The following is a 27,274-nucleotide window of genomic DNA, read 5'->3' as shown; positions in this document are numbered from 1 at the left end:
GGATGGGTGATAGATAGTCAGATAATAGGCGGACAGATAGAAGGATGTGGATGGATGTTGCTGTATGCCCATATTCTCCAGGAGGAAGAAGGGAGATTCAAATTCAGAACAAAGATTGGGATTGGATGTATCAGTAGGAAATCCACTGAAAAGAGACTAGGAGAAACTCCAGTAGCAATGAGCACACCTAATGTTCAAATCTTCATTGAAATAAGCTGAAAAGAACCAGGTGCCTTGAAGAAAATGCTGATTCCAAGTTATGGGAAGGAAAAATACGTGGTAACATTAGAACATAGTGGTGTGCCTAAAAGCAAGAGAATGCTAAAAATATGATGTGTGCATGCAAAAAAACACAAGATTCATCAAATTCAGACAATTTAAGAATAAGGATAATGATATTAATGAATTATAAAAATAAAAAACAAAAATATGAGTCCACACAGATAGTAAAGGGGAAAAATGTAGAAGGAAATTCTGTACAGAATAATAGCCAATTGGTGTAGAAGGAATGATGGAATTACATAATCACCAATTTAAACCCCTGCTATAATCATTGATTAGAGCAAGGATCACCAAGTGATACTAAATGACCAGATGAAAGGTTTTGGGGCCAGAGGAACCTCTTCAATGAGATACCTAGTAGATACTACTCTCTCCAAGTGAGCAAAGTAACAATACCAGTGATGCGTCTAACTGAAGTTGTGTGCCTTCTGGTATGCTGCTGTGGGAAGCCCAGTAACCGCCATCAACAAAGTTTAACTTCAATCTAATCATGACACACATTCAGAATATGAAACACTCCACAAGAAAATGGGCCTATTCACACATGTCATTGTCAGGAGAGTCACACATCAAAACAGGTTAAAGGGACGTGGCCAGATGAGGCTCTTGACTGGATTTTGGACACCCTCTCCACAGTAATGCCACTATCAAGCACCTTGTTGAAACAACTGGTTCAATGTTAACATAGACTGTCTATTAGGTAATATTATTTATCAATGTTAAATTCCCTTCCAGCAACAATGGTATTGTTGCTATGCAGGAGAATGTCTTTGTTCTCAGCAGTTATGTGCTGAAGTATTTAGAGGTAAAGTGTGAAGTTGTCCACATCTTAATTTTGAAGGGTGCAATAAATAAATAAATGAAGAAAGGGAGAGAGCGAGGTAGGGAGGAAATGAAGGGGAGGGAGGGACACAAAAAGAAAGATTTTGAGCAAGAAAGAAATGGAGGGAGGATATGCAGAGAGATTTAAAAAGCAGAAAACATACTTTCTGCTTTTTGCAACAAATGATTTTTGTTTGATCTTTTTGCAAACAATGATTTTTAGGAGTTCATTGCATTTTTCTTTCAGCTTCTCTGTGCACTTGAAATTAAAATTAAAAAGCTAAAAAAAAGCAGGGGAGGAAAGAGAAGAATGTGCAACTTTTATAAATAAAGAAGGAGCAGCAGGAGCAGAAACTAAAGAAGAGGGGAGAGGAGGAAGAGGGGGAGGAGGTGGAGGAGGCCTAAGAAGGAAGTGGCTTGAGGAGGAGGAGGAAAGAGAAGGAAGAGGGAGGGTGGAGAAGGAGGGGGGAGAAGGATGGATGGAGGAGGAGATGGAAGAAGGAGGGACAAGGAGGAATGTGGAGGGAAGAAACAGGAAGGAGAGGATGGAGGGAGGTGGAGGAAGAAGTGAGCAGGAGGAGGGGGAGGAGAATGGGAGATAAGTGTTATTAGTATTACCCAGTCCCGCAGAATACTACTCAGCATCTTTCTCTAGATTTTTCCATGGCCACACATGTTTACATGCACTATTTTCCACTGAAATGATCTCTACGTGAAACATCCCATGAGTAGCTTGTGTCTGGCAAAACCAGAGCCTGGGTAGCAGACAGCATAGCTTTGTAGCTGTCATGATTTAAATGGCCACTTTGATTTTCATTGCTTCACTTTATACAAATTCCCCAATGTGGGCTTGGTGCTTCAGGTCCCTGCACAAGGGAGACATTTCCTTAGCCTAACCATGTTGTTTCCTACTGATAGCAAATGACTTTGCTATGTCTTCCACTTTTACTCTTAGGGGGGATAATCACCTCAACAGCAAATGGATTAGCCATATATTTTTTGTGTCTCTATGCCCATATCTCTTTCTTACAGAATTTCTACAAGTCTTCAAAACCTTTGAGGCCAAGGACAATATTCTTCACTCCATTGATTCCCAGATTCTATCATGGTGCTGGCACATAGTAGGTGCTTAACAAATATTAACTGAAAAACTGGACAAATGTCACATACATCTAAAAGATTTTCAGAAGGATTTAAAATTACTTATATTGATATCCTCTTCATTGTTCTGATAAAAAATATATTCTAGGAATTAAAATGAATACGGGAAGCGTGGATGACCAAGATTAGCGCCGTGCAGGCCTCATTATGTGGATTAATATTTGCAAACCCTTGATGAGTTTCTTCTTCTTAAATTGAATAACGACTTTTGTCATAAAGGAAAAAAAGTTAATTCACAGGATATTTTGGCTTTAATGTTTTCCATATATTTTCTTAAACCCTTGACAATCTGAAAATCAAGGATATTATTGAATTTAGTCAATATTTTGTGCCATGTTATAAATTAGGACGTATTCCATATACACATTTTTCCAAAGCTAGAAATGTTTGAACACCACTGGTATGGTGTTTACTTGGTGACTACAATAGAAAACAGTGGGTAGGTAGGACATGGTGTTTTTATACTCAGGCAGATATCATTTCACTCACCAACTAGGTCAAAATTGTGCATCTTTGAAGGTCACAATATTTCAGAGCCTCAATTTTCTCAATTTATAACGAAACTACACTTGGTATAATAGCTGTTTGTGAAGAAGAAAGGAGATAGTTACCGTGTCCTTCTATATGGCTCATGGATAGCTTTCAGGTCATGTAAGAACCTTCCAAAACTGTATGTGAAGTATGTGTGTGTCTGTGTGTGTGTGTGTGTGTACATGTGTGCACCTAAGTATATTTCCCTAGAGATAAGTTCATCTCTTTGGACTCTCAAAAAAATCTATGACCAAAGGATTTTAAAAACCAGTGCAAAATGTGCACACTGTAAGGAAGTTGATATTCAGACATACAAAATATCAATATGTGCACCCAAATGTTTATTCAGAAACTTCTTTTATTTTGTGGAGTTGCAATAGTGGGCAGTGAAGGAATGTACGTTGAGTGTTGGGTCAGGAAGATGGGTACCCATTCTAACCCCATTGTTCAATGGTTGCAGAATGTTGGGCAAGTTATTTGGCCTCTCTAAATCTCAGTTTTTCTTTTCTAAACTGAGAAGAGATCTACTTATTCCAAGAATGGCTTTGCTACGAAGATTACACAAGGAAAAGATAAAAAATATCCCTTAAGTGTTGATCCAAGTGACTCCCACTTTTAATGTTACCACTTTCACTGCCCCTTTGGTTTTTCATTCCTTGAATCAAGTCATCCCCATTTGCTCAGTGTTTTCTTACTAATATTATTTTTGCACTTGTCTTCATGAAAAGATGTAGTTTTCTTCTTCCCCTGTTGCTTGTATAGAACACCTATCAGACCACTGGCCTCTGACAAGTCCTGTGGATTGCAGTCAGCCCTTGTCAGCCATGGGAAACACAGCTGCAAAATGAATCATCTGCCCACTCAGGATCCATGCAGCTGGTAGAATCTTATTGTTTTACTGTCACTGAGTTTCCATGAGGTCTTTCACGTTTGTCCGTACCGCATAGTTATGAACGTGAAGAACACTAACACTAGCTCATATTACTTTTTACTTTCTGGGGGCTTGTTCCGCTTCCCTGTGCATTCCATGAGGACGTATCATTGGCAACAAGTTATGACTGCTGTCTCTTTCTCCAGTTGAAGTGACCAGGACAATAATGCAGGGGGTGCAATTCTACAGTGGGATACCAAAGACTGAATTTGGAAACAAAGGTCTATTAGAAGAACTAAAAGAATAAATAATATAAGCTATATCTTTAAAAGATGTTTTCACTGAGTAGAGAATTCTAAGTTGAAAGTATTTTCTTTCAGTATTTAAACAAGAGTACTCCAGTATTTTCTTGTTTCTATTGTTTCCAATAAGAAATCTGCTATTATCTTTATCTTTATTCCTTTGTACATAACATGCCTTTTTCTCTGTTATAGTTTCAATACTTTTTTCTTGATAATGGATTTTAAGCAATTTAATTTTGGTGTGATTTACTTTGTGTTTCTAAGCTCACGGGTTTTTTTTTGAGCTACTTAGCTTTACAAACATATATGATACAATTATAGTAACTTCTTAAAATGTCATTGTCTGCTAAATTGAATATGTTTTACTGTTTGTTCCAATTGATTTACTTTTATCCTTATTATGGGTTATATTTTCTTGCTTTTTATGCCTAGTAATCTTTGAATATATGCCAGATATTGTGACTTTAACTTTTTGAGTACTGGATATTTCTGTGTTCCTGTTAATCCTCAGCATTTTTTTTTTTCTGGGATGCATTCAAGTTATTTAGAAAGAGTTAGGTTCTTTACACTTTGCTTGGACAATTTTTTAAGGGAGGATTAGAGCAGTGGTCAGTCTAATGGTATTTATTCCCCATGACTGAAGCCAGACCCTTGTGTTTGCCCCACCCAGTGCCCTGTGAATCATGAGGTTTTCCTGTCTAGCTTGTGAAAATTAACTATTCATGACACTGTGTTACATGGGATACTCTTTATTATAATCCATTCAAGTGGATCTTATTCTGGTTTCAGGTAGTCTCACTTGTAAATACTAATCATTAATCAGCTAAATATGTAGTTGGGTGGACTCTACAGATCTCTGGAGTTGTCTCTTTGTAAAACTCTCTCTTCATTCCAAGGTGATTGCCAGGGGTCGGGCACTGGATGCTCATCTGTATTGACTATCAGACCTGCAGGACATGGGTTAGTCTCATTCAGAGACTCACTATCAGGCCAGCTCAGAATGAAGCATGGTAAGCTTTCTTCCAATGGGAGTAGAAAAAATTGTGTCATTATAGGTTCAATTATAAGGTGACGTCTCAGCTTTAGCCTGTGCTGAGTCAATGCACATCCAGTGAGCTGGTGGAAAACACCCAGTAGAAATCTTGGTCAATAGGAACTGAGAGTCCTCCAAACAAACAAACAAAAATCATGCAAAGGACATTGTAGCAGCTATGCCTGTGACCCAGGGACTTCAGCATAGTGGTCAGAGGAAAGTAAGGATTCTCAGAAAAACATGTTCATAGTTTCTCAGAACAATATGGGTACAAGAATGTTAATAGCAATTTAATGTTTGCTGGGACACACACACATACACACACACACACACAAAGCACATATGTACAAAAGAAGAAAATAAAGAGGAAGAGAGAGAAGCAAAGGCAAAATCAAATATAACGAGATTTCCAAAAAGTTAAAGATATTAATTCTCAAATGCACTTAATTTAAGAATATTGTCTTAGAATGACTTGAACAGAAAATGATACAAGAAATGAGCATGCCATGGACTTCTCATCCACTTCCCACTTGCCAAACTTACAAATTTGACTTACCACCCATCCTCTCAAGCATTAGCAACTCTAAGAGTTACGGTGCTTTCCGTAAGATCAGTGGGAATTTTAGGATGTTAGCCCACTGGCAGCATGTGGGAGATACCACCTAGAGGCATCATTTGGAGAGATATTTAGCAGAGGAGGTGAGACACTGTGTGAGGAGTAAATAAATAATAATCAGTCAATTTGGGATTAGTGCATTAATGTGACCTTACTTTCACAATGAAACTAGATATACTCTGCAAAAATCAGCCTCTAGATTGGGAGGAGGTCTTAGCTCATAGCTTAGGTGGTGTTCTGTGTCTCTGCTGTCCGATATGGTAGCCACTAGCCACACGTGGCTATTTAGGACTTGAAATGTGCCAATTTAACTAAAAATTAATTTTCAACTTTACTTAACCTTAATTAATTTAATTCAAACTTAAATAGTCACTTGTTGTAGCCACTGCCTGTCATAGCAGACCACATTGATTGAGAGCATAGTGAGTTGACAATGCAGGCTCTAGAACTAGATACCAAGTCATAAATCCCAACTTTCACTTTTGCTAGCTGTGCATCCTTGGGCAGCCTATCCTTTTCACACCTTAATTTTAACATTTTTAATGTTAGAAAAATGATCATAATCACCTCATAGTTCTATTGTGAGGATAAAGTGATGATACTTATGCAAAGTGCTTAGAAAATATGTGGTACATACTAAATGCTCAATAAGTTAGCTATCATTAATCTTATCACCTTCATTATTTTTTCCTCTTATCTACTGGTGCTTATATAATTCTACACACCAATAGTCAATAAATGACCTTAGCCACCACGCAGTATTCTTTCTAACATTTTCTTTCACCGCAAACTTAAGATAAATTTCTGGTGGAGTGATAGAGGAGGATGTGGCTGATGCTAGAAGCCTTTGCCAGTTTTGATATTGAGACTAGGGTAGGAAATGAATTACGGAATGTGCAGAAAAGACAGAGTAGAGCACTAAATAAATGGTCTATTCAGAAGAGGATGCAGAAGATCTGAATTAATGGGACTTTCAAATGATTGTTTATAGTCAGTAAATCTGCATCTACTAGCATTTTGGGCTTTTTTAGATCTGGCAGCAGCACTCTGATCAAGATAGAGAATTTCCATCAACATACAGCGTTTTCTCATCCACAGTAAATCCCAATCTCCTATAGGCAGTCATCTTCTTACTTCTATCACCATAGTTTTTTGTGCCTGGCTTATTTCTTTATTGACATTGCAATGCGATGTTTCCGAGGTTCATTCCTGTTGTTGTATTATATTTGTAGTTCATTCTTTTTCAATTTCTGAGTTTTATTCCATTATATGCTACAATTTTTTTATCCATTGTCCTATTGATAAAAAGTTGGTGTTTTCCACTTTGAGTATTATGAATTGAGTATTAACATTCTTGTACACATATTTTTGTAGACATGTGCTTTTATTTATCTATCTTAAGTTTTTAAAATTATTATTATTTTTTGTTTTACTTTAAGTTCTGGGATACATGTGCAGAACGTGCAGGTTTGTTACATGGGTATACATGTGCCATTGCGGTTTGCTGCACCTATCAACCCATCATCTAGGTTTTAAGCCCCACATGCATTAGGTATTTGTCCTAATGCTCTCTCTCCCCTTGCCCCTCAGCCCCCAACAGGCCCTGGTGTGTGATGTGCCCCCTGTGTCTATGTGTTCTCATTGTTCAACTCCCACTTATGAGTAAGAACATGCGGCATTTGGTGTTCTACTCCTGTGTTAGTTTGCTAACAATGATGACTTCCAACTTCATCCATGTCCTTCCAAAGGACACGAACTCATTCTTTTTTATGGCTGCATAGTATTTCATGGTATATATGTGCCACATTTTCTTTATCCAGTCTATCATTGATGGGCATTTGGGTTGGATCCAAGTTTTTGCTATTATAAATAGTGCTGCAATAGACATGCATGTGCATGTGTCTTTAGAGTAGAATGATTTATAATCCTTTGAGTGTATACCCAGTAATGGGATTCCTGGATCAAATGGTATTCTAGTTCTAAAACCTTGAGGAATTGCCACACTGTCTTCCACAATGGTTGAACTAATTTACACTCCCACCACCAGGGTAAAAGCGTTCTTATTTCTCCACAGCCTTGCCAGCATTTGTTGTTTCCTAACTTTTCAATAATCACCATTCTAACTGGTGTGAGATGGTATCTCATTGTGGTTTTGATTTGCATTTCTCTAATGACCAGTGATGATGAGCTTTTTTTCACGTTTGTTGACTGCATAAATGTCTTCTTTTGAAAAGTGTCCGTTCATATCCTTTGCCCACTTTTTGATGAGGTCGTTTGTTTTTTTCTTGTAAATTTGTCTAAGTTCCTTTTAGATTCTGAGTATAGACCTTTGTCAGATGGGTAGCTTGCAAAAATTTTCTCCCATGCTGTAGGTTGCCTGTTCACTCTGACGATAGTTTCTTCTGCTGTGCAGAAGCTCTTTAGTTTGATTGGATCCCATTTGTTAATTCTTGCTTTTGTTCCAATTGCTTTTGTACCGAATTGTGAAATTGCAGGGTCATAGGGTGGGTGTTTATAAGAAATTGCCAAACAGATTTTGAAAGTGTAGTATTACTATTAAACATTCCTACCTAGCAGTGCATGATAGTTCTGGCTACTTCATTTTCTCACCCTCATTTGATACTATCTGTTGTCAATTGTTTTGAGTCATACGAGTAGTTTTAAATGGTATCTCATTGTAGTTGTGTATTTCATGTCCTTTAATACTGATGATGTTGAGAAGCAATCTTAACTGCTTTAAATATTTTCTCCTTTTCTACTATATTATAGTATTTCAAGCTTTTTTTTTTCCCCCTAGACTAGGTTTTGGCTGTTCATTGCATCTCACAATATTTTTATGTGGTGTTTCCATTGATATTCAATTTAGAATATTTTCTAATTTCCCTTGTGATTTCTTATTTAAGCCAGGAGTACATAGTGGTGTGCCAATTAATTTGCAATACTTCTTGATAACTTAGAAGGGTAATGTTTAATTTAATTTATTTGTGTTCAAATAACATGCTTTGTGAGATTTCAAATATTTTTCATGTATTGAGACTTGTTTTATGGCTCAGCATATGGTCTATCTTTGTGAACACTTTATGTGCACTTGAGAAAAGAATATGTATTCTGAAGCCATTAAGTGTAGTGCTGTGTAATTGTCAGGCCTAATTGAGTTGTACTGTTGTTAAAATCTTTTACATATTTACCGATTTTTGGACAATAGCTAAATCAATTGCAGGGAGGGGGGTTAAAATCTCCAGCTGTGATAGATAATTTATCTATTTTGCCATTTAGTCAGTCCTTGCTTCATGTATTTTGAGGCTCTGTAATGAGGTACATATGAATTTGCAATTGTTATGCCTTCCTGAATAATTGATCATTGGTCTGCTGGTGTCTCTCATTCTTTGTTTATGTGAAAGAGCTTTTATTTTGCCCTGATTTTTGAAGGATAATTCCGTAGACATAGAATTCTAAAGTTTTTTTTTTTCTTTCAAACTTTAAAGATATCATTTCATTACATGACTGGCTGAGCACTTTGAACTTACAGAGGCGTGGTTTTATGTACTTTGATGGAGCAGGTTGGTAGAAAGCAGAAAGGATTTACCAAGACCCTCTGACTTGTCAGGACCCTCTGACTTGGCAGGATTTAGAGTCAAAGCTTTCTCCTTTATGTGGAAACTCTTGCTTTCCTGGCGGTCCTTGGAGTTTTCTCTGTACATGCATAGTGCAGGTGTCCCGAGGGGATCTGAGAATAGTTGGGGCTTCCCCTTTTCAAGGATTTTCTCTCAATTTCCTATTACTCCAGTAGCCTTGAACTCTGTCTTCTGACATTCAAGGCAACAAGAATGGCATTCTTCGTGAGTTTTGGTTGTGCCATGCCTTAGGGACTGTGGTGTATGCTGTAAGCATGAGCGAGTGCGGTTCTCCTCTTTCAAGGCTTAACTCCCATCTGAGTTCTGCCTGCTTTTGATGGTGCTTGCTGCCTTTGTTATCTTTGTGACATTGAGTCCTATACAAGTCGCTCCACAATTACAGGCTCCAGAACTCCAACCTTGTACCTTTCTTTACTGTCTTAATCTGCACTCTATAAAACAGCAGATAGCCATTAAATATTTGTTGATTTCATTTTATATTTTTACTTTATAGAAGTACTTAATTTGAAAGAATATTGAAGGGCCCTTAGCCTTCTATTAAAAGTAATAAAATAATATATCTCAAAAAAGCAAACAGTTGGAAATTAAACGGCATAGCTCTAAGGAACCCATGGGGAGAATATCAATACTGGTTGTGTGGGCCAGGTGCAGTGGCTCACACTTGCAATCCCAGTGCTTTGGGAGGCCGAGGTTGGAGGATCACATGAGCCCCGGAGTTTAAGAGCAGCCCAGGCAACATAGCGAGATCCTGTCTCTCCAAAAAAGAAAATTAAAAATTAGCTAGGTGAAGTGGTGTGTGCATGTAGTCCTAACTACGTGGGAGGCTGAGGTGGGAGGTGAGCTCAGGAGTTTGTGGCTGCAGTGAACTATGATTGAGCCACTGTTCTCCAGCCTGTGCAATAGAGCAAGATGTCTCTAAAATACAAACCAACAAAAAACACCGGTTGTAAGTATTCCATAAAAGGACTAGAAAAACATGTGTTACCCTTGCCCCTAGAGTTGCCATATTTAGTAAATACAAGTACAGGACACTCGGTTAGATTTAAATTTCAGATTCACAAATGATAATTTTTGGTATAACTATGTTTCATGTAATATTTTGGATATACTTATACTAAAATGGCTTTGTTATGTATCTAACATTCAGATTTAACTGAGTGTCCTGCATTTAATCTGTCAACACAGTTCCCTCATCCCTCTTTTCCTTGCCTCCTGCTTGTTTCCATGCAGCAATATCAAGCCATGAGCTGTCACAATTCATGAGCTTTGGACTTTGGGCACCATGGGAGATCTGGCTGTGGAATGAAAGAAACCCTTTGGCAGACTTCCTGATAATTTACTTTATATATTTTCTACTCTCTAAACACTATGATGAAGTGGGAGGTAGGGACAGAGTGTAGAGCCCACAGCTGGGCTTAGAATCATCCCAGTGAGAAACAGCTGCCTGGTTAGCTGTGTGCTTGTGGACTTGGCATGTCCACAATGGCCATGGTTGGAGTAGGGCAATGAAACCTCTTGCAAATACCATGATTTCTTCTCTTTCCAAAAGTATTCTAAGGAAAATTTGTTCAAAAATAGTACGTTTGTCTTACTGGGTGGCAATTACCATAGAACTCATTTCCCTCAGCTAATTCCCATTGTATGGGGTTTATCACGATTTATTTACAAATTACTGTATCCATGATGTAACTCCAAATTTTCATCATTTGGAAATAAATGAAGATTGACCAAATAAGAACAGGCAGAGGCTATTTGTTCAGAGTTTGCTGTATCACGGGAGTCAGCCACCATCACTTGCTTTTTGGCTAAGATGCTAAGGCAGACGAGGAGTGGGAGAACTTTGTAGTGGACAGAAGGAAGGCTTCAGGTGTGCCTTAATGGAGGCTGTTGGCATGGGAAGCTGGAGGTGGAGTCACCGAAAGTGGGTATCTTATGGGATTGGTTAGGGGAGTATATTTGTTTTTTTCTGGTTGGTCCTAAGTTGGAAGTAGGTAAAAAAGCATTAGAGAAGCTTTCAGAGTTTAATTAAATCTTAGCTATTTTGTTACAGGAATTACTATTTGGCTTCTTGGACTGGTTGCTAGAGACCTTGGTCTGATTTCCCATAAGTCTGGCTTACAGATAACAGGCTGGATTCCTGGGCTGGTTCCTGTAGATAAGGGGTTGGTGTCCTGGCCTTGCTGCTGCAGATTGTGGGTCAGAGTTCCTTTGTTATATATGTTCTGGCCATTGTCCATCTGTATATTCAGGCTCTCAATTATTAGAAATTATGCTGATTTATTGCCTCTGCATATCTTGTTCTTCTTACTCAAAATTGAGTTGCCTATTTTTGCCCTACATTTTTATATAAATGTTAGAATCAATTTGTTGAGGTAAAACATACACACACAAACAAAATTAAAATTTAAAAATTCTGTTATGGAAAACCAAACACCCCATGTTCTCACTCACAAGTGGGAATTGAACAATCAGAACACATGGACACAGGGAGGGGAACATCACACACCGGGGCCTGTCGGGGGATGAGGGGCAAGGGGAGGCAGAGCATTAGGACAAATACCTAATGCATGTGGGGCTTAAAACCTAGATGATGGGTTGATGGGTGCAGCAAACCACCATGGTACATGTATACCTATGTAACAAACCTGCACATTCTCCCCATATATCCCAAAAGTTAAAGAAAAATTTTAAAAAATAGAAAAAGAATAAAAATTCTGTTATGAATAATTAGAAACTTCAATAAGAATTCTTATACTCTGACATTATCTATTTCAGGTACATGTTGAATTGTTTGATTAATAACAGCTTTTCTAGACTCTTATTTCTCCTTGTTTATGTTGGAATTTTTTATTCCAGTTACACATAAATGTAGCCAGTACTTGTAATATCCTCCCTTTGTCCCTAGTGCCTGAGGTCTCACAGGGGTGGGTCCTGGGGTCGGTGTTCCCATCCATTGTGCTGAGCCCTCAGTGGACACTTAGAGGTTTGATCTGGGATCAAGAAACTATAGTCCACGTGGGAAATCTGGGTCATAACCTGATTTTCTGATTGGCTCACAATCTAACAATGTTTTTACATTTTTTAAATGGGAAGAAAGAAGAAGAGGAGCAAGAAGAGGCTGAGAAGAAACAGAAGATTTTGTGACATGTGAACATTGCATGAAATCCAAAGTTCAATGTCCATAAATAAAATGTTATTGGAATAAAGCTGGGCTCCATCACTGATGAGTTGCGTGTATCTGTGGATGTGCTTTAACAGCAGAGTTGAGTCATTGTGACATAGACAGAAATGGGAATGTGGCTGGTAAAACCTGAACTGTTTTCTATCGGATTCTTTACAAGATGTTTGCTGACACCTGGGCTACATTCCACGTTCTCAATGGCTGAGTAATTTTCTTGACTTTTTTTTTTTTTTTTTTTTTTTGAGACAGTCTCTCACGTTGTCGCCCAGGCTGGAGTGCAGTGGCGCAATCTCAGCTCACTGCAACCTCCGCTTCCCAGGTTCAAGTGATTCTTCTGCCTCAGCCTCCCGAGTAGCTGGGACTACAGGTGCCCACCACCATGCCTGGCTAACTTTTGTGTTTTTAGTAGAGACAGGGTTTCACCATATTGGCTAGGCTGGTCTCGAACTCCTGACCTTGCAGTCCTCCAGCCTCGGCCTCTCAAAGTACTACGATTACAGGTGTGGGCCACTGTGCCCAGCTGAATTTTTTTTTTTTAAATAATTTCCTCCCATCCATATTCTTTCCCTTTTTCAGAAATTTATATTATTTAAACATTGTATGTCCTGGGCTGATTTTTTCATTTTGTAATTTTTCTCCCCAATCTTTCTTTTTTCCTATAAAGTTTTAATAGCTCTGCAAAGTCTGTGACAAGATTTCTCATTAATTAGAATTACAAACAATTGAGCAACCCTCTGGATCTATATTTTTATGTGTCATTATTGAAAAGGATGAATATTACATAAAATTGTGATGTTCAATAAAATTACTACAATCATCTTCAAACTACATGCTGCTCGATGGTAGCAAAATATAATATTGACATTAAGAAGACACAGTCAAGAAAATATGTCTCTTAAAAATATCTTCCTTGAGTAATAGTTACGAGTGGAGGCATAATATAGCAAGATAAAATACTTAAAAATATTGAGAGACTTCCTTATTCTGTTGGTTTTTCCTGTACGTTTTCCCAAATTAAAATTTAAAACTAAGAGACTATGCTTAATTATATGTTTATTTTGAGGTGCAAATTTTGTTTCTCATAAAACAGGCAAAACTCTGTCAAAATAAGACTCCATCATTTTCACGGCCTAGTGTTCTTTAATTAGTGAAGCAGAAGATTTTAAATGCACTGTCATCAAAGGAAAAAGTAAAATCTTTGTGTGTATCATAACTAGATAACCACATGCTTTAAAGAATTGATATTAAAATCAAATATAATTTCCCTTTTAATAGCATGAGAGACTTCACTTAACATATATGAGGCTGACATCTGAGTCTTTCGTGCTACTCCTGTTGTGACAACTGTATTAAACCTTTCCAGTGTGACATTTTTCAACTCTAAAAATAATATGACTGCATCCATGTAGAGCTTTCGTTTGCACAGAGTTGAGAGAATGCGGATGCTGACTGCCTTACCTCTGCAGTCTGTCTCAAGCTATCCCGGGCTGTGAAAGACATGCATCCCGCTCTCAGCATAGACACATAAATGATGCTCCACTCACAAACCATGGGCCCTCACTTACTGACCTGGATATGCCTGTGACTCTCCAGAGCTATCCAGAGGACCTGTCAAGAACATTTTGGCTGCCAGACTGGAAGATACACGTGCATGCATGCACACACACACACACATACACACACACACACAGAGAGAGAGGTAGGGCTGCTGCTCAGTGCTCAGGGAGGCAGTCCAGTTTGCCTAGAGTCTAGGCACCTGTGCTTAAAAGCAGAAACAAACTGAGAAACAGAAAAGGAAGATCAGAAAGGATGAAAAACACATGTGTTATTCCCTCATATTCCATTTCCCATGTGTTTTAAGTAATTCCAATTACTTATTAGTAGGTTTCTTCCCACTTCATTTATGTACTCAATTATTCATTTGTAACCAAGATCATTTCATTTATTTAACAATTACTCAGAGAGAACCTACTACTTAATAGGTACTTATCTGGATTCTGGGCATACCATAGGGAAGAAGACAGTAAAAAGCATCTGTCCTCAAGCCTATTACATGTTATACATGAGGAAATGAGTACCTAAAATAGATAATATCAGATAGTGCCAAATGCATGAAGGCAACAGAGCAGGGTAAGACGATAAGCTGTGCTTGTGCAGTGAGGGCCACTTTTAAATGTGGCAGTCAAGTCTGGCCAGTGTCAGCAATGACCCAGGCCTGGAATGATGAGGAGCCAACCCTGAGGAGTTCCCTAGGACGAGCATTTTGGGCACAGGGAAAGATGCGAGGCCCTGAAGTGGGATGGAAATAGGGCAGGATGTGCAGGAGGGCTTGGCGGTCACTAGGTCAGAAGAGGAGAATCAGGGAAGCGCTCATGTGATGGAGGGCCTTAAAAGAGAGTTCATGGGCCTCCCTGCCCCCTCATATATAGATGTGATTGGTTCATTCTCCCCTTTCACTGTTTCTGAATAGCCAACATCCTCTCCTCTCCAGGAGGTCAGTGAATTTCCAGGGGTGTTGCATCACACATGTACCAGTTCTTGATTCCACTGGCGAAGAAGTAGGGCAGCTGACAGCCATGGCTTTGTCCTGGGTAGCCTTGCTCAGCTGAGTCTTGGCCTGAGCTGGGAGTGGAGCACAGGCCTGTTCTCTGATTTTCAGTTCTGCAGGCATTGCCATACCACTGCACCAAACTGTAGGCTGGAGAGTCAGGTGGAAGCATCAATGTGATAGATGGATGATGTTAAATTAAAGGTATATCAAGGAGGAGGGGGTGGAGAGGGGAAGAAGAGGAATTGTTAGACACTGTAGGTCCTTAGAAAAATCTGCTATCTTCTGCTTCCCAGCCTTGCTCTTCCCATCTTCTCCTCATTTGTGTTCTGTCTCCATCCTCATCTCTGTCAGTGTGTAATTCAGAGTTTATCCACCTCTAATGCTCCCTAGCTTCAAAGTGCTTATGCCCTCAGGGATTTAGTTTCTATTCTAGGCATTTCTTTACCCTAAAGAGGTTTTGTAATGATTCTTTTTAGAGTTAATTTCTTAAAATAAATTTCAGTGACAGCGGTTTAAATAAGTTTTTCATCCCATTTATTAAAAAAAGTATTTTTAAAGAATATGCTGCATAGTATTCCATGGTGTATAAGTACCACATTTTCTTAATCCAGTCTATCGTTGTTGGACATTTGGGTTGGTTCCAAGTCTTTGCTATTGTGAATAGTGCTGCAATAAACATACGTGTGCATGTGTCTTTATAGCAGCATGATTTATAGTCCTTTGGGTTTATACCTGGTAATGGGATGGCTGGGTCAAGTGGTATTTCTACTTCTAGATCCCTGAGGAATCAACACACTGACTTCCACAATGGTTGAACTAGTTTACAGTCCCACCAACAGTGTGAAAATGTTCCTATTTCTCCACATCCTCTCCAGCACCTGTTGTTTCCTGACTTTTTTAATGATGGCCATTCTAACTGGTGTGAGATGGTATCTCATTGTGGTTTTGATTTGCATTTCTCTGATGGCCAGTGATGATGAGCATTTTTTCATGTGTTTTTTGGCTGCATAAATGTCTTCTTTTGAGAAGTGTCTGTTCATGTCCTTTGCCCACTTTTTGATGGGGTTGTTTGTTTTTTTCTTGTAAATTTGTTTGAGTTCATTGTAGATTCTGGATATTAGGTTAAAGCCAGAGTGGGAAAGGCCACGGAAACATGCTGAAGGGTGGTGATAAGGAGCCACCAGAGCATGAAAAGCAAGAGAGTGACAGGGTCAAAATTGCAAATGAGAACTAGAATCATTGCAACAGTATGGAGGATGGATTAGAATTGAGCAAGACTAATGGCAGTGAGACAGGTGATCAGCTCCTGGAATAGAGCAGGGCAGTGTGAAGGGAGACCAGGAAACAGACTCGGGAGACTAAATGTGGTGACGGATGAGCAGGAATCCACGGGAGTGTTTCCAGTTTCTAATTTGGGTACCTGGTGGGATGGTAGAATAAATATTTGTTTTGGACAAATTGACTTGAGGTTCCTTTGTAAAGGTAAGAACAGGCAATATATTCTTTGTGCATGTTAGGTAACCCTTGGAATTCATCGTAAACTATGTATAAGTAAAATTGACATCTGTTCCTATTTTTAAAATATTGTTATTAAATATGCTATGTACCTGATTCTATGGTAGATTTTGGAAATGTTGCTGAACCAGATATTTTGTGAAACTCTCAGTGTATTGGGAGAAAAAAACTCACCTGATAAGTATGCAAAAATTAACCAAATATAATTGTGATGAGGACTAAAAATTAAATTATAATGGGGAATGATGTGATTTTGATGGACTGTGGTAGTCTTTTCTAAAGAAGGATTATTTATTCTGAAATTTGAGGCAAGTATAAGAATTAGCCAGGGAAAAGATGGGGCAGGAAATATCCAGGACAGGAAAGTCACAGAAGGGTATGATTTTCTGGTGGAAGAAATTCATGTTTGAAATTACTGGAGTGGTGTCCTTGAGGAATGGGTAGAAGGTCAGTAGGGATTGCAGTAAGAATTGTGATATGGGAGATGAGGCAGATAGGTGGAGGACATATTATGGAAAGCTTTGAAAATTTATGGAGTTTTTTTTTTGTTTCTTAAGAGGAAAGGGAGATATTAAAGAAAGGCCTGAACAATTGTACTGGCTCATATCTCTCTCCAGGGACAGGAACTGTGTTTAACAGAGTAGGTGGACGCTGCCTAAGTCTACATAAGAACTGACTTCATCTCATGTTCACTTGCTAACAATGGGTGAATGGCCTTTCTAGATTGCCTAGTGACTGGGTAGGGTGATGAGGGGGCCACTTGAGACCTAGTCCCTTAGATCTTTAGACACATAAAAACATTCCATACAAAGAAACTTATCATTGGCACTGCACAGAGTGGGCAAAAAGCTAAATTTCAAAAAGTATAGAAAATAAAAAATAAGACCATTCCCAATTTCATATCATACACAAAAGTTAACTTCAGGCATATAATCTACTTCAATATGCAAATCAATAAGATAAAACTTCTAGAAATAGGAGAATATCTTCATGATATTGAGGAAGGATAAGCTGACAAGTTTATTGAAAAGGAGAAAGACAATTATTAATGACAGCAAAAAGGATTGATAAGTTTGATTGCATGAAAAATAAAAACTACTGTTCATCAAAAAGTCACCTTTAAGAATATATGGAAAATGCACACTGTTTTTACTTTAAATTTTAGAGCAGTTTTAGATTTACAAAAAAAAGTTTCAGAGAAAGTACAGAAGGTTCCTGTATATCCCTACACCTGTTTCCCTATTGTTTACATCTTACATTAACATGATAGATTGGTCCCAACTAATGAAACATATGCATATGGAAACATTCTACACATGTATATTGATACATTGCTGTTAACTAAACTTCATTTGGATTTTTTAATGTCTTTAATTGATTCCAAGGTCCCATCTAGGAAACCACATTACATTGAGTTGTTATGTCTCCCTGTGACAGTTTCTCAGACTTACCTTGTTTTTGATGACCTTGAGAGTGTTGAGCAGTACTGGTAATTAGCTCTGTACAATTTGGGTTTGTTTGGTGTTTTTCCTTATGGTTATAATGGGATTATATTTGAGGGATGGGGGAAGACCACAGAGATAAAACATCATTCTCATCAGGTTGTATCAAAGGAACATGTTCAACTTGATACCAGGGCTGAGATATTGATTGTCACATTTCTCCACAGTAAAGTTCCTCTCCCCCATCCCCTTTTAGTAAGAAGTGTGCAACCCACAACACACCTAAGGGATGGGAGTTATGGCTCACCTCTCTGAGGGAGGCAGTAGCTACATAAAGTATTTGGAATTCTTTTGCCTATTATTTGGAAATTTATCTTCCCTCCTCCCCTATTTGTGGACTTACAGAATCATTTATTTATAGCAATATGGACTCGTAGCTGTGTGTTTTGTACTTTCATTATGATCCAATATTATATTATTTATTTTGTTACACACATAGTTTGTGACCTTCAGTGATCTTTCATTTGGCTCCTGTGTTCATTTTCTTACTTTCTAACCTAAATAATGAAAATTAAGTTATTTTTTTAAATTGTGTTTTTTTCCCCACAAAATAAAAAGTGGAGAATTAGCACAGACACCTAGCCTAGTGTGATAAACCACTTACTGATGTCAAAAGGACCTAGATTCCTTCCATGGCTGTGCTCAGGGTCAACTTCATCCTAAGGACAGTTTTCTTCCTCATCACAATATAGCTTCCACTGGCAACAGGAGCTTTCACTTCTTTATTTCTCTCCAATAAGAATATTAAAATTATCCTCCCCTGAGCCAATATTTAAGCCTTTCCTCTGTAAGTGAAGAGAGACAGGTGGAAACAGATGTTGGATTTGCAACTAACAGTGTCTGTTTCATTCCACAATTGAACTAAACTCAACAGTTAAGTCTCATCTGTGTGAGCATTTAATCCAAGACAAAATGTATTGACAATAAGTTCAAATAAATCTATGAAGACTTACAAGGAATTCTGTATCTGTGAGTAAAGGGACACTAAACAGAGACACTAAACTAAGAACAGCTAGGAGATCCCAGAAAAGAAACATTAAAATTCAATACTAGCTTGTGTGATGTCCATATTCAAAGGCATAGGTCTGAAAATAAAGGAAGGTAGGGTGACATGCATAACACGTACATGGAGAAAAACATGGGAGAAAAAATCAGGGCATCGTGAAACAGTCTATCTCAGACAAAATGCCTACCACAGGAGGTGTTAAATTAATAAGAAAAAAACATAAATCATTATTACAAAATTAATATGTGTACTGGGGGAAAAATAAATCTCCAAAATAAAATGCAGTTGCCAGTAGCAGTCCAGAGTGCATAGTAAGAGTAGAGAGAGAGCAGTTCCAAGCCATCTTCAAATGAATTACATTTTGAAAACACTCAGAAACATACACCGAGGTTTGATTCCCTGGCTAGTGGACGAACAATTCATTCATTCATTTAACAAATATTTAATGAAGTAAAATAATGTACCACGCACCATGCTAGGTTTTGTGTCTCGAAGACAGCATCCAAAGTGATAAGAATTTAAAAGTAGCATGAAATCAATGCACATTTTTCTTCTGAACTCTAACCATCCATTTATTAGTACGGTTCCTGAAAGAATTTCCTCAAAGAACTCTCACTACACATCTTCCATCTTTTCTTGAATTACTGGCATGTTTTCTGAAATTTTTTCCAAATCCTTCTTGATCTTGTTTGTCTTCAGCCAGCATCTAGGTAATGAATTGTGGTAATGGTTATACATGCAACTCTGGACATATCCTACAAACCACTGAATTGTATACTTTAAAAAGGTGAATTTTGTGGTAGGTGAATTATACTGAAATAAAGCGGATATGGAAAAAAATGAACAAGGCAGATCACTGTATGTAGTAGCTCATTCCCTGTGAGCCTGTGCTCAGTCCAGCCTCAGCCTATCTTTCTGGAATCACCTATTTGTGTTATATTCCCCAGTGAGACTTCTGGATTTACCACTGGACTAGGGTACTTTGTGTGCCTATATCATTCTTTTGCTCACACCATTCTCTGCGAATATTCCATTTTCTTTGAGTGTATCAAGAATCAAATTAATAACCTCTTTCTCCAAAGAAGAAAGGGGAGAGAACTTTTCCATGGTGCAAGAACAGCTAGAATTTGCAATCTCTAGATTCGCCTTCCCCATAAAGACTTTATATTTCAGAATTGCCACCACTATACTGATCTAGACTGAACCCCAATATTACCCTCAATCCCTAAAGCACAGCAAGGACCAGGATAGAACATTCGAGAGGATGGAAAGGCTGAGTGAAATTGAAATCACAGTAACATGTATTTCAGCTCATGGAATCCACAGACCCATCCCATATTCCTCCTGACCTAGATACAGGACCATCTCTAACTACCTGTCTCCTGGGTCCTTCCCAGGGGACTTCTGCCTCCCTGTGAAAAGGAATACCCTCCCATCACCCAGGGCACTCTGGGGCTCTCTCCCAAGAGTCCAGACCCAAAAGGCTGGGATCTAGGAAGGAAGGAGTTCCTTTTATTTTTAGATCTGCCATCCTTTTTCTAAACAACTCAACTAAAATAGTATTTATCTCTGACCTTGCTTTACTTTCCAATGTGCATTGCACTGTCAGGAAACTGTCATATCCCTTATTTGTTTGATTGTTTGGTTTCCAGGAAGACTTCTATATTAGGATGCTGATGCTGCCATAACAAAATACCATAGACGGGATGGCTTAGACAACAGAAATCTGTTTTCTCTCACTTCAGGAGGCTAGAAGTCCAAGAACAAGGCATCAGCAGGATGAATTTCTCCTGAGACCTCTCTCCTTGGCTTCCTCGCTGTGTCCTTCTGTGATCTTTCCTCTGCACACACATCCCTGGTGTCTCTTTCCATGTTCAAATTCTGCTTCTTAAAAGAACACCAGTCAGAATGGCTTATGGCCCATCCTAATGGTCTCATTTTAATTTAATCACCTCTTTAAAGGCCCTGTCTCTAAATATGACCACACTCTGAGGGACTGGGGGTTAGGACTTCCACATATAAATTTTGGGATGGAGAAGGCTCAAATTAGCTCCTAACAGTGTCTTGTGGCCTTATGAGGCAAGACTGCATTTGCTTTATGTATTATTATATCCCCAGTACCAGGAACAACAGGCTTTCAATAAATAAACACAGTTCCTTTATCCTATCTGTGGTAGACAGAATTCTAAGATGGTTCTAAGATTTGCACCCCGCCCCCTGCCCGTATAAATTCTCCCCTTTTAGTGTGGCAGGGCCTATAACTATGTGGAATATCCTTCCTGTGTTTGGGTTGTGGGGTATGCCAAAGGTGAATTAATTTTGCAAATGTAATGAAGGTCCCTGATTGATTGACTTTAAGGATTAATGGGGACATGATCTTGGGCGAGCCTTACCCACTTAGATGGGTCCCCTAGAAGAAGATGATTTAAAGTTCAAAGACAAGAAGCAGCAGAGATGCTCTCCTCCCTGCCCTCAAGAAGCAATTTTCCAGAATGAGAAGAGGGCCTCACGGCAGGGAACCATGGGTGGCTTCTAGGAGTTGCTTGTCTTTATTCACCACCACAAGGAAGTGAATTCTGCCCACAACCAGTGAGTTGAGGAGAGAACCTCGCAGCTCAGATGTGATCACAGCCTGGAGGGCATCTTGAGATCCTGAGTAGAGGAATCAGCTCATCCATGCTCAGAATCCTAAACCATGGAAAGTATGATGTAGTAAATGTGTGGGGACTTTTTGTTTTTTGTTTTTGAGATAGGGTCTCACTCTCTTACCCAGCTGGAGTCCAGTGGTGCAATCATAACTCACTGCAGCCTCAGACTCCTGAGCCCAAGTAATCCTCCTGCCTCAGTCTCCAAATAACTGAGTATGCCACCAGGCCCAGCTAATTTTTAAATATTCTGTAGAAATGGGGTCGTGCCATGCTGCTCAGTCTGATCTCTAATTCCTGGCCTCAAGCAATCCTCACACCTCAGCCTTTCAAAGCTCTAGGGTTACAGGTGTGAGCCACTGCACCCAGCAATGTGTGTCATTTTAAGCCACTAAGTTTGCAGTAATTAATTACATAGCAATAATAATAATAATAAAACAAATAAGTGAATATACTATCCCACTATCTTCCTTCCTAGGGGTGACTAATATTTGCAGTGTTCATACCTTTCAGCTGAGCCCACAACCCCTATAGAGTCAGGAAACCTTAGCCCCAAAGATCTCCTGACTCTGTAGGAGTTGGACTCCAGGGGAGGGTGTGGAAGGCAATATTATTTGCTTCTACTGTCTTTTGAAGCTGACCTCAATTTTTAGCTTTTTCATGGATTCTTCATAGTCCACAGGAATGATTTCCTTCTCCAACTCTATTTATGTGTTGTATAACATATGTGTATGTATAATATGTATTATATGTAATACATTTATAATAGATAACATATATATTAGGTTTGTCAGTAATTTTGACTTGCTATCTCACTATTAGCTGTTGTTTGTCTGTAAACTTTATCTTTCCAACTGGCATGTAAATCCCTTCAATTCAGGGTTCTCAGGGGTGGTAGTGTGAAAAAGTAGAAGGGTCATAGTCATAGCGCCTGGAGAAAGTGAGTGTGAATTCCAAATCTGCTATTTACTAAAGTATAAAAATAATTGAACTTTAGAGTTTTTGTTTAATCTTTTTTGTTTCTAAACAAGACTGATAAATGTGACCACGGATGAGAAATAAATACATGTAAATATCCTGGCATAGAGGTAGGGCTCAATAGATGAAACAACTCATATTATTAAATTTCTTCACATTTTTTCCACTCATACATTTTTGCATATATTAGGCATTAGATAATGTTGTAGGTTAATTCTAAAATTCATTTTGAAAATCATTCTACAGGACTTTTTTCTGACTTTTTTTTTATTCAGCCAAATATCCCTCCCCTCTTCTTCCTCCCAGATAACTTTATTATTATCCCAGTGCTTTCTAACTATTTTAACATCTTCTATCCCTGAGGAGACAAGGCCTTCCTTTAGAGCAATAGTTCTTTGCTTTATTTACCTCTATGTCAAGTACATAGCTCACAAGGCTGTGTGTTTGATGAATGAATGAATCAAAAAATAAGTCATTCAATCAAAAGTGATTGCAAAATCGTTGAAGCAAAGTGTTTCTCAATTTTAATAAGCTTGCTGCAAGAATAGATAGTAATTATTTACACCTAAAAGAAGGAAGAGCTTGAGTTTTTGATGGATGGGGTTTGCTGATGTGATATAGAGATTGGTTCTGGGTGAAAACAGTGTCTCGCGCATTCATTCACCTTTCCTAACATTTCCCTTTGGTGAAAGAAATACTGCATGCTAAATCCTGGTTCTTTCTCAATATTTGCAATAGTAATGTGAAATGCGACAAGTGACCTATGGTCTAGAGGCCCAGTTCTTTCATTTCCATAAATGAACATGATTATGCTTCCCTCAGAGGACTCAGTCTCTGTAAGATAGATCAGGTGCAAGGGGCAGCACATGGCAAGCCTTCCACAAATACTTATCACCCATACCTCCCACCCATACTCCCTTGCCCTTTCTTTTTTCTTTTTTTTTGAGATAGAGTCTTACTCTGTCACCAGGCTGGAGTGCAGTGGCACGATCTTGGCTCAGTGCAACCTCCACCTCCCAGGTTCAAGCGATTCTTCTGCCTCAGTCTCCCGAATAGCTGGGACTACAGGTGCCTTCCACCACGCCCAGCTAATTTTTGTATTCTTAGTAGAGATGGGATTTCACCGTGTTGGCCAGGATAGTCTCAATCTCTTGACCTCATGATCTGCCCGCCCAGTGTCCCAAAGTGCTGGGATTACAGGCGTGAGCCACCGCACCCGGCCTCCCTTGCCCTTTCTATACAGGTATTCCGAGGTTACCTGCCTGAAACTCACAGACTGGCTTCTTATCATTAATGAGATACTTAGCAATCTTTTCAGTGCTAACTCCCAGTTCACGAGGTTGACATTCTGAATGTTTCTGAATATATTATTTATTTTAACCAGGCTCTGTGTTACATTGGGCCTCTGTAAGCTTAAGTTTCTAATCTATGAAACGGCGATGAGGATACCTCTGCCACAGGGTTGTTGTTAGGTTGGATGTGGTCATTCATAAATTAGGGTTAATATTTTGAAATAAGACACTTGAGTGAGAAATGGTAGCTCCTCTAGAATCCTCATAAAATATTACTGGACCATCTTACCTATTTTTTATAAGGTGGGGGTTGGGTGTGAGGCTCCCTCACATAGATGTCATGTTGATAAATTGGAGTTCAATCCTGGGACTTCAGAACACAGAACAACACACTGTCATTTCTAGCATAAAAAATGGCAAGTGTTGCCAGACTCTTAAATAAAAACTCTATTTGTACCTTATAAGAATATACACACTACCTGAAAATGAATGAGTGGCCTTTTTCCATTATGAAAATAATAAATGTATCCAATTTAGATGAGATAAGGGTGGAAAATTGACTATTTTATTTTCTGTCGAAATAGTGAGAGAGACTTGAAACATTTGCGTTTTAATAAAGCATTTGTAGGAAAATCTAACTGTGACCAAAATATAAAAATAAAAAATAAAATAAAAAGAAATAAAAGAAAAAAAAAGGAAGGAAATTACACAAACAAACAAAGAAAAACAACCAGGGTTTGATTAATCAAATGAACAAATTCTGAGAGGCATGAGTATTTTTCTTGCACATTCTCTCTCTCTCCACCACTCAGCAGGAAGGAGATTTCTACATCTCCCAGTAATCTCATAGTGATCTTCGCTGACTTCCTTGAATCCTTCTGCAGAGGGGCTACTGCATTTGATTTCTATCAGCCCTTTGTAAATATACAGTTTTTGTTTCTGAATTCTCCCTGAGATTGTTACTTGCTTTCCTGTCATGATCATTCCTGAGAGCACAAACACTGAAAATATGTGGGCAAGGGAATAACACAAGTTAGTTTTCCCAGCTGCCCCCTGGACTCTGTCTCCCAATACCTGGAGGGCCATCGAAAGAGCAACAGCTGAATTTCAGTACACCGGTTTTTTGTCATTGCGTCATATAACTTCTAATAGCCTGAGCTTCTCAGGAAGGAAATATACAGCTTTGCAAAACAGTAGTCTCCTTGTTGCTAATTGTGTTCCAGCAGAAACTAAATGATACTGCATTTTTCAGTAGTCAAGAGGGTATGTTATGTTCTTCCAACATAAATGGCCCTATGGACTGAAACATACACACACGTATAAACCTATAGGTAACTCTCTAAAAACAAAGAAACGAAACACAGAGGGGAGGGAGGAGATAATAATTGCTGCTGTAAAAATCTACCTGAGACTGGGTAATTTATACAGAAAAAAGGTTTAAGTGACTCACAGTTTCATGACTGGGGAAGCCTCAGGAAACTTACAATCATGGCAGAAGGCAAAGAGGAAGCAAGGTACATCTTACATGGCAGTAGGAGAGGGAGAGAAAGAGGGGAAGTGCCACATTTTTAAACCATCAGATCTTGTGAGAATCACATACTATCACAAGAACAGTGAGGGAGAAATCTGCCCCCATGATCAAATCACCTCCCACCAGGTCCCTCCTCCAACCTGTGGGGATAATAATTCAAGATGAGATTTGGGTGGGGACATAGAGCCAAACCATATTAGTTGCTCCTGTAATTCCTACAGGTGTGGCTCCTCCCAGTGGAGAGCCGTCTCCTTTTTTGTACTTTCACTTTGGTTACTTCAGGGATTCTTTTGGTGCCAGTCATTTCTCTCTCATTGTTTCTCTCTCCCTCTTGTGCATGTTATCCTGGTATTTGGATTCAAATGGATTAAAGACTTAAATGTTAGACCTAAAACCATAAATCCCTAGAAGAAAACCTAGGCAATACCATTCAGGACATAGGCGTGGGCAAGGACATCATGTCTAAAACACCAAAAGCGATGGCAACAAAAGCCAAAATTGACAAATGGGATCTAATTAAACTAAAGAGCTTCTGCACAGCAAAAGAAACTACCATCAGAGTGAACAGGCAACCTACAGAATGGGAGAAAATTTTTACAATCTACTCATCTGACAAAGGGCTAATATCCAGAATCTACAAAGAACTCAAACAAATTTACAAGAAAAAAACAAACCACCCCATCAAAAAGTGGGTGAAGGATATGAACAGACACTTCTCAAAAGAAGACATTTATGCAGCCAACAGACAATGAAAAAATGCTCATCATCACTGGCCATCAGGGAAATGCAAATCAAAACCACAATGAGATACCATCTCACACCAGCTAGAATGGTGATCATTAAAAAGTCAGGAAACAACAGGTGCTGGAGAGGATGTGGAGAAATAGGAACACTTTTACACTGTTGGTGGGACTGTAAACTAGTTCAACCACTGTGGAAGACAGTGTGGCGATTCCTCAGGGATCTAGAACTAGAAATACCTTTTGACCCAGCCATCCCATTACTGGGTATATACCCAAAGGATTATAAATCATGCTGCTATAAAGACACATGCACACGTATGTTTATCGCGGCACTACTCACAATAGCAAAGACGTGGAACCAACCCAAATGTCCATCAATGATAGACTGGATTAAGAAAATGTGGCACATATACACCATGGAATACTATGCAGCCATGAAGAAGGATGAGTTCATGTCCTTTGTAGGGACATGGATGAAGCTGGAAACCATCATTCTCAGCAAACTATCGCAAGGACAAAAAAACAAACACTGCATGTTCTCACTCATAGGTGGTACATCAACAATGAGAACACTTGGACACAGGAAGCGGAACACCACAGACCGGGGCCTGTCATGGGGTGGGGGGAGGGGGGAGGGATAGCATTAGGAGATATACCTAATGTAAATGACCAGTTAACGAGTGCAGCACACCAACATGGCCCATGTATACATATGTAACAAACCTGCACATTGTGCACATGTAACCTAGAACTTAAAGTATAATTAAAAAAAAAAAAGCGGGTAGCAAGTAATCTGCTTCCTAATGAGCTTCCCTTCATTTCTTGGCCTCAGTTTTCTATTACAGCTTCTCAAAGATTTATCAATCACTTCTCTGTGAATAAAGCTGTAAATTTTGTTTGTTTTATTTTTTCTCACTCTGTTTCTTTTTCTACTTTCTGTGCTTCTTTTGAGTGAGAACCTCAAAGAGAAGGAGGGTTAAGTGATATGATTCAGTCAGTAGTAACTTGCCACCATTAAATCCTGATCACTTATGTTTGTAAAATTATGTGAAATCTTACTTTGTTTGACCTTTATAA

General features: G+C 38.7%; 1 long non-coding RNA gene across 2 annotated transcripts in view; it reads left to right on the top strand.

Moving 5' to 3' along the window:
- LOC131382415 (uncharacterized) overlaps positions 1-4,966 on the top strand; it is a 38,634-nt gene extending 33,668 nt beyond the window's left edge. For both annotated transcript variants that reach the window (XR_009211875.1, XR_009211876.1), the window contains exon 3: positions 4,866-4,966. This is a non-coding gene — a long non-coding RNA (uncharacterized LOC131382415). The remainder of the gene's footprint in view (positions 1-4,865) is intronic.
- Positions 4,967-27,274: the final 22,308 nt, after the last annotated feature.

Source organism: Hylobates moloch, unplaced genomic scaffold (assembly GCF_009828535.3).
Source record: "Hylobates moloch isolate HMO894 unplaced genomic scaffold, HMol_V3 SCAFFOLD_24, whole genome shotgun sequence".
In the NCBI taxonomy this organism is placed as follows: Eukaryota; Metazoa; Chordata; class Mammalia; order Primates; family Hylobatidae; genus Hylobates; species Hylobates moloch.
Note: the sequence above shows the minus strand (reverse complement) of the source record. Positions and strands in the feature narration are given on the sequence as shown.